This window comes from Carcharhinus amblyrhynchos, chromosome 1 (assembly GCF_965287045.1).
Source record: "Carcharhinus amblyrhynchos chromosome 1, sCarAmb.v2.hapA, whole genome shotgun sequence".
NCBI classification, from domain to species: domain Eukaryota; kingdom Metazoa; phylum Chordata; class Chondrichthyes; order Carcharhiniformes; family Carcharhinidae; genus Carcharhinus; species Carcharhinus amblyrhynchos.
Genome location: NC_137324.1, coordinates 19,136,182 through 19,149,216, shown reverse-complemented (window position 1 = coordinate 19,149,216; position 13,035 = coordinate 19,136,182). Strand labels below are relative to the sequence as shown.

At 45.4% G+C, this 13,035-nt stretch overlaps 1 protein-coding gene and 1 non-coding gene across 3 annotated transcripts in view; both read left to right on the top strand.

Annotated features, from left to right (window-relative positions):
- Positions 1-13,035, top strand: part of ctnna2 (catenin (cadherin-associated protein), alpha 2) — a 1,308,817-nt gene that overhangs the window by 989,647 nt on the left and 306,135 nt on the right. The window lies entirely within an intron of this gene.
- Positions 7,723-7,909, top strand: LOC145351330 (U2 spliceosomal RNA). Its single transcript, XR_013888389.1, has one exon. It is a non-coding gene; the product is annotated as a U2 spliceosomal RNA (small nuclear RNA).

Genomic DNA, 13,035 nt, shown 5'->3' with positions numbered 1-13,035 from the left:
GTGTTAGAAATTGGAAGGAGCAAGTAGGTATAATAACAAAAACTGGGCATGTGGGACTGGCGCTGTCTCTCCATTGCAGGTAAGAACCTGGTCATCAGGTGTGAGGCACTCTCGGTGTTGCTGTCCGTGGTGCAGGTCTGGCCCAAAACAATGACCGTTGAATTCAGAATGGCTGAATTTAATTACCATTGTGCCATTCATAATGACCATTTAGTGACCTGGGTGGCAGGGTGGTGTAGTGGTTAGCACTGCCACCTCACAGTGCCTGGGACCCAGGTTAAATTCCGGCCTCGGATCACTGTCTGTGTGGAGTTTGCACATTCTCCCCATGTTTGTGTGGGTTCCGTCTGGGTGTTCTGGTTTCTTCCCACAGTCCAACGATGTGCGGTTAGGTTGGTTGGCCATGCTAAATTGCCTCTTAGTGTCCTGGAATGTGTAGCTCAGAGGGAATTAGCAGGGTAAATGTGTGGGGTTCTGGGAATATGGCCGACGTGGGTTTGTTGTCGGTGCAGACCCAGTGGGCTGAATGGCCTCCTTTAGCACTGTTGGGTTTCTATGATTTTGAAATATCTGCAACATCTCTTTGACTGCATTGAAGAATCTCAGAACACAACGTGATCTATGTAATGAACCTGAATATTATTGTGCTTCGTGTGACGGCCATTTTGAAATGCTTGCAGTGTTCCTTCAAATATTTCATGAATAAAGTCTATTTTTGCAAAGGTTTTACAGCACAAGAAAAGGCCCCTCGGGCTCATTGTGTCTGTGCATTGGCTGAGTAACTCTGAGAGGGGATAAGTTCATTTTTAAAAATCCTGATATGTCTGGCTTGTCATAGGAACCTTTGATAGTTGATAAAAAGCAACATACAGTGCCTTAAGGCAGGAGAGTGGGGAGTTCTGCTGTTAACATTTTGAGACTCAGGCTGCTTATTTGCCGTTGTGTTCCTTCAGCCATTTTTCAGCCTTTGAAACAGAGTGGCAGCCTGGGCTGTCAGTGATTTACTGAAATAACAGAGTCTCATCCATCAGTACATTAGAGAGCATATTGTCTCTTCAAAAAATGGTGCCTGCCTCTCACCTGATATTAATATGGTGCAGTGCCTGGGTGGGAGCTAGCAACTATCCTAATAGCCTTTTAGTTTTGCACTTTGTGTCCAAGAAGCCCACTAATTCAGACAACTCACTAGAAGTTAAAAGTAGCATGGGCCACAAAGATAGATAAATGACACTGAAATGTTCCTCCCCCACTTTATTGTAGACTTCTCCCTATTTTTCTCCCTATTTTTTACCTTTCATCCTTTGTCTCTTTTTTGCCTGTTCAGAGTCATAGAATTCTGACAGCTGAATGAAGGAGGCCATTCAGCCCATCGGGCCTGCACCGACAACAATCCCACCTACCCACTATTCTCATAACCCCATGCGTTTATCCTGCTAATCCCCCTGACACAAAGGGTCAATTTAGTATCGCCAATCCACCCGACCTGCACATCTTTGGACTGTAGGAGGAAACCGGAGCACCCGAAGGAAACCCTCACAGACACGGGGAGAAACTCCACACAGACAGTGACCCGAGGTCGGAGTTAAACCCGGGTCCCTGGCGCTGTGAGGTAGCAGTGCAAACCTCCTTCATCTTCACACAGCTTCCTGAGTTTACTTTGTTCAATGGAACAAAAATTCACCCAGCTTTAGTAATGATGGTGAAGAATTCTCACTAGCCCGACAGATCCTATTTTTATGTCGTTCTTGAGGTTTCTCAGCACACATAAAATTCTAGGATTTATTGAGACATTTAATGCATGTGGAAATTGTGTCCCAGAAATTCATTAGTGTTGGCCAGCCGATGCAAACCATTGATTCTTTCACTGGAGCAGGTAGGCCCAAGAGGCACCATATATTATGTCTTAAGCCTATTTAAAGGAGGCCATGAATTGGGCTGCAGTTGCTTGCTGGGCTTTGCCAGGAGGTTTCTTGGCAAAGATGATTTCAGCTTTGGCACTGGGCCCTGTGTGATGTTACTCTGAGAAGGGATGAAGATTGGATAGACCTTACAGATAACTGGAAGAGCTGATGAAGGGAGGTGTGACCCGGAATGGGAGGAGGTGATCGGGAGGGAGCTGGTATTTGAAAGAGTTGAAGGGGGAGGCAAATGTTCAAGTTAAAATGTGGCAAATCAGGAGAGGGTCAACTTGGAGCCAGTGATGCTTCTTGGGCAGTACAAGGTGGAGCAGTCCTTCGCCTCTAGGCACCATGCACCAGTGTGTATTCTTATTCATAGAATCATAGAATTCCTATTGTGCAGAAAGAGACAATTCGGGCTATCAAGTCTGCACTGACAACAATCCCACTCCACTCAGGCCCTATTCCTGTAAACCTATGTATTCACCCTGTTAATCCCCCTGACACAATTTAGCATGGCCAATCCACCTAATCTGCACATCTCTGGAGTGTAGGAAGAAATTGGAGCACCTGGAGGAAACCCACGCAGACACAGGGAGAATGTGCAAACTCCACATAGGCAATCACCCAAGGCCAGAATCGAACTCTGGCCCCTGGCACCGTGAGGCAGCAGAGTTAACCACTATGCCACCATGTTGCTCATATTATTATTAGCACACATCTTTTATAACAGCCATCCGGTGGACTCCTTAAGTCTGCTCATTAAGCTGCATGTTGACCTGAATTTTCCTGAAAGCTACCAGCGAGGTGTTCAGGGCAAACCAAGTTAGTACTGGGGCTTTAAACTGGAATTAGGCCTCTGATTCGCTTTCACAAAAGCCTGAATGCTTCTGCCCTACACTAGTCATTGGTACCTTTTTCTCCTGCCTTTGCCAGTGCAACATGTACATCCCTCTGTCACTTTGGATATTCAAGTGTCCGTTTTGTGCCTCTTGGGGCCACAATGTGGCACAGTGGTTAACACTGCTGCCTCACAATACCAGGGAATTGGGTTCAATTCCCGGATTAGGTCACTGTGTGGAGTTTGCACATTCTCCCTCTGTCTGCATGGGTTTCCTCCAAGCGCCCTGGTTTCCTCCCACAATGTAGAGACGTGTGGGTTAGGTTGATTGGCTAGGCACTGCACTATAGGGATTCTATGATTCTAATCATCAGATTGCTAAAACCTGATACGAGCATGATACCCCAGAGAATCCGACATGTTAGAAAGACTACATTTATTGCTCATCCCTACTGGTTCTGGCAAGGAAGTGGTGAGCTTTTAACAATTGTTTCTGTACAGAGTGGATTGCTCGAGGACTTCAAAGAGCATTAAGAGTCAACCACATGCTGTAGAACTCCAGGTTTTGATTCCTGTATGTCAGTTAAGATCTAACTGTTTCTACAGCGTTCTGGCTGCTTTTGTGTTCATTCTTTTTTCTTATGTTTGCCCTGAAAGAAGCAAAATCATTGAATTCAACACTGTACCTTATCATGGTGCCACTCTTACATGTAAGGCGGAACTTTACCAGTGATGGAGTGGGAAGCCCGTTAAAACAATGGGGAGGGGGATCAGATTGGAACAGTTTCCCAATGTCTTCCCCTCCACCGGTGTTGCCCCTTCATCACTCACCCGATGAAGGGGCAATGCTCTGAAAGCTCTTGCTACCAAATAAACCTGTTGGACTTTAACCTGGTGTTGTGAGACTACTTTACTCTGCTGGCTAGTTTTCCCAGGGGCGGTTGGGTTATGGTATCGAGACTGTGCCCACTGGCACTGGGCAGGCACGCAGCTCAGTCTGTCATGCGGGACAATGGCTCACAATTTTGCATATTTCGATGGAGTGCACGAGTTTCACAGAGCATCAGCAAATCGTTTGTGCGAAGGAGGTGAACACAGTGGCTGCTGAGTGGTAGCTGAAACGCATTTATTTCTGTGTACAGAAGCTGAGTGAGTCAAAGGCTGGGACGTTGAGACGGATTGGACAGCGATGGCAGGCCACGTGGTGGAGCGCTGTCAGTGGACAAGTGCCTCCCCAGGTTCCCTGCAGCATTTTGCAACCAACGCAAACCAGGGGTCGGAGCCACGGTGCCATGAAGTCTCCAGAGTTAGTTTAGTGTTCTGCCTTTAGAGTCTGGTTTCTCCAGTGTGGACGAGGAGGAGGAAGACCCATAGGAGCAAGAAGGCAATCTAATGTTGGATAAAAGCAATACCTGCCTCAAAGGTAATATAGACAAAGGCTTAACTTTTTGTGGAAATATTGGAGAATCAGTGTCTCTGGAGACTGTGGCTGATTGGCAAGGTGGCTTCTGACGTCTGTGGAATGCAGGAGGAGGCATTGAGGCTACGACATGTGGTGACTACTCATTCCCTGTGGCCCTGAAGGTGATCGAGGTACTCAAGCATTTTTTTGCATCAGGGTCATTGCAGGGTCATTCTGGAGATACCTGTGGGGTCTCTCGGTGAGCACTCCACGACTGCAACAAGCAGGTAACCAGTGCTGTGTTCCAGAGGGCATCGTACCGAGAAGTTCAGTCAGATGGAAGGGCCATCAGATCTGGGGCCGTAGCAGATAAGGAAGAACTTTTCAACACAGTGAACAGTAATGATTTACAACTTGCTGCCCACAAGGGTGGCAGAAGCCAAGACATTTAGTGACGCTGAAATAGGCACTCGAGGGAAGTAAACTTGCAGGGCTTTGAGTGAAGAGCAGAGGGATAGATTGGATTACTCTATAGTGAGCTGGCATGGATTCGACAGGCCAAACGGCCTCCTTCTGTGCCATAATAACCCTGCGACTCTGTGAAAGTAGCAGAAAAAAAATGACGTTCCTCCATGTGTAAATTCACGCAAAGCTCAGGGGTTGGTAAATCCGCTTCCTTCAAATCCCAATTTTCAAGCTGCACAGGAAGACTCAATTCCCAGAACGCTGGATGACTCAGGAGAGTTAGTGCAGAAGTTGATAGAAACATAGAACAGGACAGCACAGAACAGGCCCTTCGGCCCTCAATGTTGTGCCAAGCAATGTCCAAACCCAAGATCAAGCTATCCCTCTCCTTATCATTCTGGTGTGCTCCATGTGCTTATCCAATAACCGCTTGAAAGTTCCTAGGAAAGCTGCAAACAGAGTAGCAGTAGGGAACACCGTGTACATGCTTCAAAAATAAGCAATATTTGGTAGTATTTGAGCTTTTTCTCAGGCTCTTGTGTTCATATGGGATTAAGCCAATTCAATCTAATTTTCTTTCTGGTTTATGATGTTATTTAAACCCATTTAAGTGTTACTGCTTATAGCTGTCATGTACTCACTCCATGTGATCATCTGAAACAGCCAGCTGATCGTTCTGGAGCTTTCAGTAACCATCTAATCAGAATAAGTTGTATAATTAAGTAAAAAAAACACACACGCTGTTCACAATTTCAGTATTCCTGAAGGAGGTTTTTTTTTCACTCTGATCACGTTCTGTTTTGCCCGATTTCAAAGTACTTTTCCTTATGATTGCTCCATCATTAAAGAAGATTGGCTATCACTTATCTATCAAATGTATCATGCCACACTATAGCCCTTTAGCATACATCAGACTGTTCAGAAACAAAAGCCCCATTGTTCTGCTGTTCACGTATCCCGTTTCAAAGGCGAATAGGGTTAATTTGTCACCTATTCTCTTGATTGCTTTGGGCAGTCTCGGACCCTGCCTCAGTGAACCAAATTTGTTTCTGTCAAAAAGACTGAGTGGGACTTTCTTTCTCTCTAAGTCTCAGACACAGAGCTGGATTTTATGCCGTGACCACCGGGTGTGTTTTTAGCATGTGATAGGGTGTTGGGGGGGGCATGTAAAATACAAGGGGCATAAAGTCCACCACTATCCCTCCCACCGTCCAGCTGTGCCCCATAAGGCAGTAGGTGGGCAAGTGCCAGAATTAGTAGCCGGCTCACCCGTTGTAAATAAATAATTAAAGTTACGGAGTCAATTGACCCAGAAACACCGCCCATACCATAAAACGGTTGGTGTGGGCAAGCGAGCAGGAGTTTGCAGGCCTTTTCTTTTGAGCAAACTTCTTCAAAAGCAGGATCAAAGGAGGGGGTACATCCTTTCGTGTTACCCTGTGCGTACTGGGGACATGATCTCTCCCAAGATCTTACCCCAGATTCCAAATGCACAGTAGAATATATTTTCATGTCAGGATGGCTTAAAGGGGGAATTGCAAGTGATGGTGTTCCCATGCATCTGCAGCCATTGTCCTTCTAGGTTGATAGCGAAGAAGGTTATCAAAAATTACAGAGGGATCTTGATCAGTTTAGGGAAGTGGGCCAAGGATTGGCAAATGAATTTCAATACAGGTAAGTGTGAGGTGTTGAATTTTGTAAAGTCAAACCAGGATCAGACTTATGCAGTGAATGGGAGGACCCTGAGCAGTGTTGAGGAACAGAGGGACATAAGAGTATAAGGACACAGTTTGTTCAAAGCAGCGCCACAGGTAGACAGAGTGGTGAAGAAGGTGTTTAGCACACTGGCTTTCATCAGTCCGGGCATTGAGTACAGGGGTTTTATTACAGCTGTATAAGTCATTGGTGAGGCCGCACATGGAATATTGTGTACCATTTTGGTCACCCTGTTATAGGAAAGACATTGATAAACTGGAAAGAGTGCAGAAAAGACTTATGAGGATATTGCCAGGACTAGTGGACCTGAGTTATAGGGAGTGGTTGACCAGGCTAGGGCTTTATTGCTTGGAACATAGGCGAATGAGGGGTGACCTTATTGAGGTGTATAAAATTATGAGGGGTATGGATAGGGTGAACACACGTAGTCTTTTCCCCAGGGAAGGGGAATTGAAAACTAGAGGGCACAGGTTTAAGGTGAGAGGGGAAAGATTTAAAAGGGACCTGAGGGGCAGCTTCTTCACACAGAGGTTGGTGTGTATATGGAATGAGCTGCCAGAGAAAGTGGTTGAGGCAGGTTCAATAGCAACATTTAAAAAAGCATTTAGATAAATACATGAACGGGAAAGAATTACAAAGACATGGACCAAACACGGCTAACTGGGAGGGCACCATGGTCAGCAGTGCCCAATTGGGCCGAATGGCCTTTTTCCGTGCTGAATTGCTCTATGATTCTATGTGCGGGATTTTACAGGCTTGCTCATCCCAAAACTGTAAAGTTCCACCCGATGTCAACAGACCTTCCCATGGTCCGGCCCATGCTCGATCTGATTCCCATGGTGGACGGGATGCTAACATTCCGCCTCATGACTCTGACTCTATGTCGTGGGTTTGGAAGGTGCTGTTGAAGGAGCCTTGGTGAGGTACACCAGTGCACCTTGTGGACGGGGCCCACTGCTCTAATGCATGTCGCTGGTGGAGAAATTGAATGCTGAAGGGGGTGGTTTGGGTGCAATCAAGCAGGCTGTTTTGTCCTGGATGGTGTCAATTTCCTTGAGCGTTGTTGGAATTGCATTCATCCAAGTGAGTATTGCATCACACTGCTGACTGTGCCTTGTTGCTGGTGGACAGAATTTGGGAGTCAGGAGCTGAGTTACTCTCCACAGAATTCCCAGCCTCCGTAATGCTCTTCTGCTACAATATTGCGTACTGGGTAGAGGCTAGCGGCCTCTGGCTAATACGTAGAGCTAGATAAGTGTTGAAACACTTCAACTTACAACAGGAACTAAAGGTACAGTGAGTAGTAGAAAAGAAACTATTGTTCACACAAAACTGTGCAAATAGGTAAGTTACTTAGAGTAGTGTAATGTTCAGTTTAAGCACACTGCTTGCAAGGAGATATCGCTTCTCGGCCTTGTGGCTAAGATCAATTGTAGTATCTGTTCTTATCAGATCAAGTGTTGTTTTGGCATCCTGCATTTGGTTGAAGTCACGAGGTTACACTGAGGCCTCATTTGAAGCAATTTTTTAAAGTGGCATCGAGTCCTTTTGCCTTGGATCATTTAGATCAAGTCCAAGACAGGGTGAGATCCTGTCTTGTCAGCTTGGATCAGTAATCTGTCACTTGCTGAGACTTTGAATTGGGTTGAATTGGATATAAATAATAAAAAAAGTTCCTTTAGTGCACAAGCATCAAAACTGTATAAACTGTCAAGGGAAAGCATAACTCCAAGAACAAACTATTCATGGCCAACGCTGTAGACTTTTGCCTCAGCCTGTCAGCACCGTGCTCAGCAGGCATGCTCGCCTTCCCCTGCTGCCCAGCTCCTGGCTGTGCTCCTGCTCCCTTCTTGCCGTGAGGCAATCTCAGACAACCTGACCAGGTGCTAGTTCTCCTTCCTGGCTCTTGAGTCAATCTTAAGGGATTCCAGCTGTGTTGAATCCCTGCCGCAACATCCTTCACAAGTCCTGCATATGTGCCAGCTGTTTTCTCCCTCACATCTATCTCTGCCCATTAGCTTTTCAAAGACACTGTCCCACAGGAGCTGGCCAGTTCCCCTGCTCCATGCTCTGTCTCCCCCACCATCACTCCCTACTGCTGGAGGCTCCACTATAGTATCCTGAGCAACGAGGGATTTATTTAAACATTTTTTCTTACCCCGTGCCTTTCAGCACATGAGACAACTTATTTCTCCCGCTGTTTGGCGTTCCACCGATCAAGCTCTGAATTGTACCTACAACTTTGTTCCTTTTTTATGTGGAGAGCTGACTGTCAAACCAAGCAATCAGGAGAGACAGCTCGTTACTGTTATGATGCGTAAGTTGGAGCCCAGAGAGGAATATCTCACCTCGTAATCTGTTCAAAGTGTGCGGGAAGGTGTGAACTGTTCTTCGGTACAGTTTAGTGGTTACATAACAGAAATACCTGACACTCACTTTCAAGTGAACATTTTACAATTTATTTATTGAACTGACTGGGAGCTTTAACGAAACAAGTAACATACCCAACAAAATAAGATTCTACTGAAATGCTATTCAAATAAATACAATGCCCTTTCATTAACAGAAAAGTAATAATAGAATGTAGTCACTCCCAAAAAATATACAACCAGATTTGTGTATTTTCAGAACATTCCGGACTTTCTCGATTGATTTTTCTGTCTGTAAATTCTTTCTGATTTGGTACCTTTCACTGATTAGATGGTGCATTCTCTCAAGACATATATAAAGCTGGCAGAGTTGAGAGCTGAGAAGTCTTAGCTCTGGGCAATTGGCATTTGTTCTGTCATTGTCAAGGTTTGAGAGGTGGCAGTTGCTATCTCCTGTTTCTCCCCCTTACACTCTCTTTTATACCTGTGATAACCTATCAATTTTCCTACAATAGAATTGGTCTGATTTTGTCAACAACATTGCATTCAAATCTTATAAGTTCTTGGTAGCTGAGCGCCTGTTTTAAATCGTTTGGGCAAAATTCAAACAAAAACAGATTGTCTTGTCAAGACTACTGCTTGACTTTTAATACAAATGTTTCAGCTTGAACTTTGGATGCACTTTGCATTTTAGACCCCCAAGCTCTGAAGCAAAACATCAGGTTTTAAAAAGACCACAGAATTTTTTTCTCTCAGCATTTTTACAATTTTTTTACATCTTCACCAACATCAAATTCTAACATCACAAACCCAACTTCACAACATTACAATAGAGAGGGGTGTGGGTGGGAAGTGGCATTTGTGAGGGAGGAAATGGATGCCAATTCACATGGTATTCAAACATTGGAATTCTTACCTCCATTAATTTGGAATGAGGTTCAAAACCCTCCTTTTCTGATTCAGAAGGCGCCAATCTTACAACAGAGCCAAGACTCACTCCCAAAGGCCCATTAGGCAATTGATTAATTGGCTGATAATTGGTTCAGGGAATTTTGATGAACTGCAGGATAATTATAGAGTCACAGTGCAATTTGCACTAATCTGAAACTTAAAGGATTTTTGTAGTGTTGCTGAAAAAGACCATAATTAAGGCAATGTGTGTATTATTTGGTGTCATGGAATTATCCTCATAAGTATAATAACTCCAGGAGTCGGCAGGAAAGGAATGATACTCTGTTACATGAAATAAAGTAAAGCAAAACCACAAGCCTGTAGTGAACACAAACAGATCCCAACTGGGACAATGCAATAACAGACCCACTCAGGGGCCTGTTTGAGACGTGGCTTGGTATACGATCTCCACCTGGTGAGTTAGTTACCAATCCCCAGGGAGCTCGTACTCAACGGCTCCTACAAGGAGGTCCATCAGTGATTTCCTGTACAAGTTTTTTTTATTCATTCATGGGACATGCCAGCATTTATTGCCCATTCCCGGCTGCCCGAGGGCAGTTGAGAGTCAACCACATTGCTGTGGCTCTGGAGTCACATGTAGACCAAACCAGGCAAGAATGGCACATTTCCTTCCTCAAAGGACATTAGAGTCCTGAGGTTATCACAATAAGGTGATTCATTTCTCCGTCTGATTTTCTCCCACTGTCCAGTAAGTAATTCTGGGTGGATGAATTAATTAAAATGGCCCAGTGTGTCTTAATTCCTAACCCAAAATGCCCATATAATACCCCTGTCACACAGCACTCAGAAGCAAGAATTCAACAAGGGTTCCTTTCCCTTCCTCTCACTTAAAGAAAAATCTGTAATTGAACTCATTCTGATCTTTGTCTCCAACTTTTCTATACCTCACAAGGAAGAAATCCCATCCCCCCACCCTCCTCCTCCAGCTCACTCCTGCCCTGTCCTACAAAGTTGTTTTTTTTATGAGTTACCTCGAGAAAATGGCTAACAATATACCCCAAAGAAAGATGCTCCAATGATACAATCTCCTCCTACTAGGTGGATTGACATTCTGGACAGGCTCCAGGCTGCACTGATGGAATCAAACTCCTTTCATTTGAGAAAAGTTTCAAATTTATTAAGAGACGACAGTTGAATAAACTGCAATATTTTAAAGTTAATTTATTAGTCACAAGTCATACTTACCTTAACACTGTAATGAAGTCACTGTGAAATTCCCTGAATCACCACACTCCGGCGCCTATTCGGGCCAATGCACTTGATCAGCATGTCTTTCAGACTGTAGGAGGAAACTGGAGCACTTGGAGGAAACCCACACAGACATGGGGAAAATGTGCAAACTCCACACAGGCAATGACCCAAACCAGAAATCGTGTTCCCAGTGGTGTGAGGCAGCAATGCTAACCACTATGCCATCATGTTGTCCAAATTCTCCATGAGAATTTCATTGTTTTGTTTTTCTTTGTATCTGTTTAGGAAGGATAGGCGGGAGGGAAAAGGGGGCGGCGTAGCTCTGCTGATTAAGGATAGCATCAGGGTGGTAGCAAGGGATGATATTGGAACCAAGGAGCAGAAGGTGGAATCGTTGTGGGTAGAGATTAGGAACAGCAAAGGGAGGAAGACGCTGGTGGGTGTCGTCTGTAGGCCCCCCAGTAAAGATCTGGAGGTGGGGCGGGCTGTTAACGCGCAAATAAGTGCGGCGTGCAGGAATGGAACGGACGTAATTATGGGGGATTTCAATCTTCATATTGATTGGTCGACCCATGTTGGACGCGGTGGGCTCAAGGAGGAGTTCTTGGAATGCTGCCGGGATAGTTTCCTGGAACAGTATGTGTTGGAGCCGACGAGGGAGCGAGCTATCTTGGATCTGGTGCTATGTAATGAGGCGGGTAGAATTAGGGAACTTGCGGTGAAGGATCCTCTTGGGGAGAGTGATCATTGTACGGTGGAGTTTCTGGTGCAGATGGAAGAGGAGAAAGTGGGTTCCCAGACACGTGTCCTTTGTTTGAAAAGAGGAGAGTACGGTAGGATGAGAGAAGAATTGGCGAATGTGGACTGGGGGAGCGCGTTGGAAGGTAGGTCTGCTGAGGAGCAGTGGAGGATCTTTAAGGAGATGTTTCTTGGTGCTCAGCAGAAATTTATTCCGATGGTTAAAAAGGACCGTAGGAGGAGAGGTAATAAGCCGTGGATAACGAAGGAGGTGAAGGAAAGTGTTAAATTCAAAGCGGAGGCGTTTAGAGTAGCTAAGAGTAGTAGGCGAGAAGAGGATTGGGAGAGGTTTAAATGTCAACAAAGATTGACAAAGAAGTTGATAAAGAAGGGTAGGAGAAACTATGAAGCTGGGCTAGCGCTTAATATAAAAAAGGATAGCAAGGGTTTTTATAAATATATGAAAAGGAAGAGGCTGGCTAGGGTGAACGTTGGTCCCTTAGAGGATGAGAAGGGGGACTTAGTGGTAGGGGATGGGGATATGGCTGAGGTCTTGAATAACTTTTTTGTTTCGGTCTTCACGGAGGAGGACGTGAATAATTTGCCGGATGTTAGAGAAGGAAAGGTGGTAGGACTGGAGGGTCTCGATGACATTACTGTTACTAGATGATCTGGATATATAGATGATCTGGAGGAGGGAACCGAGTGCAGGGTGTCGAAATTTGCTGATGACACCAAGATTGGGGGAAAGGCAAATTGTGCGGAGGGTGTGGAGAGTCTGCAGAAGGATCTAGATAGGCTGGGCGAATGGGCCAGGAAATGGCAAATGGAATTTAATGTTGGCAAGTGTGAGGTGGTTCACTTTGGTAGGAATAATGGTAGGAAGGACTATTACTTACGTGGCGAAAAACTGCAGCAGGCGACGGTGCAGAGGGACCTCGGGGTCCTTGTGCATGAGTCGCAAAAACCCAGCTTGCAGGTGCAGCAGGTGGTCAGGAAGGCGAATGGGATGCTGGCCTTCATAGCGAGGGGGATTGAATATAAAAGTAGGGAGGTCTTGCTGCAGCTGTATAGGGTATTGGTGAGGCCGCAGCTGGAGTACTGTGTGCAGTTTTGGGCGCCGCACCTGCGCAAGGATATTTTGGCCCTGGAGGGAGTGCAGAGGAGGTTTACTAGGCTGATACCGGAGTTGAGGGGATTGAGCTATGAGGAGAGGCTGAATAAACTAGGCTTGTACTCGTTAGAGTTTAGAAGAATGAGGGGAGATCTCATTGAGACGTATAAGATGATGAATGGGATGGATAGGATAGAGGTGGAGAGACTCTTCCCGCTCAAAAAAGACAGTAGGACTAGGGGGCACAGCCTCAAGATAAAGGGGAGGCGGTTTAGAACGGAGTTGAGGAGGAACTTCTTCACTCAAAGGGTGGTGAATCTCTGGAATTC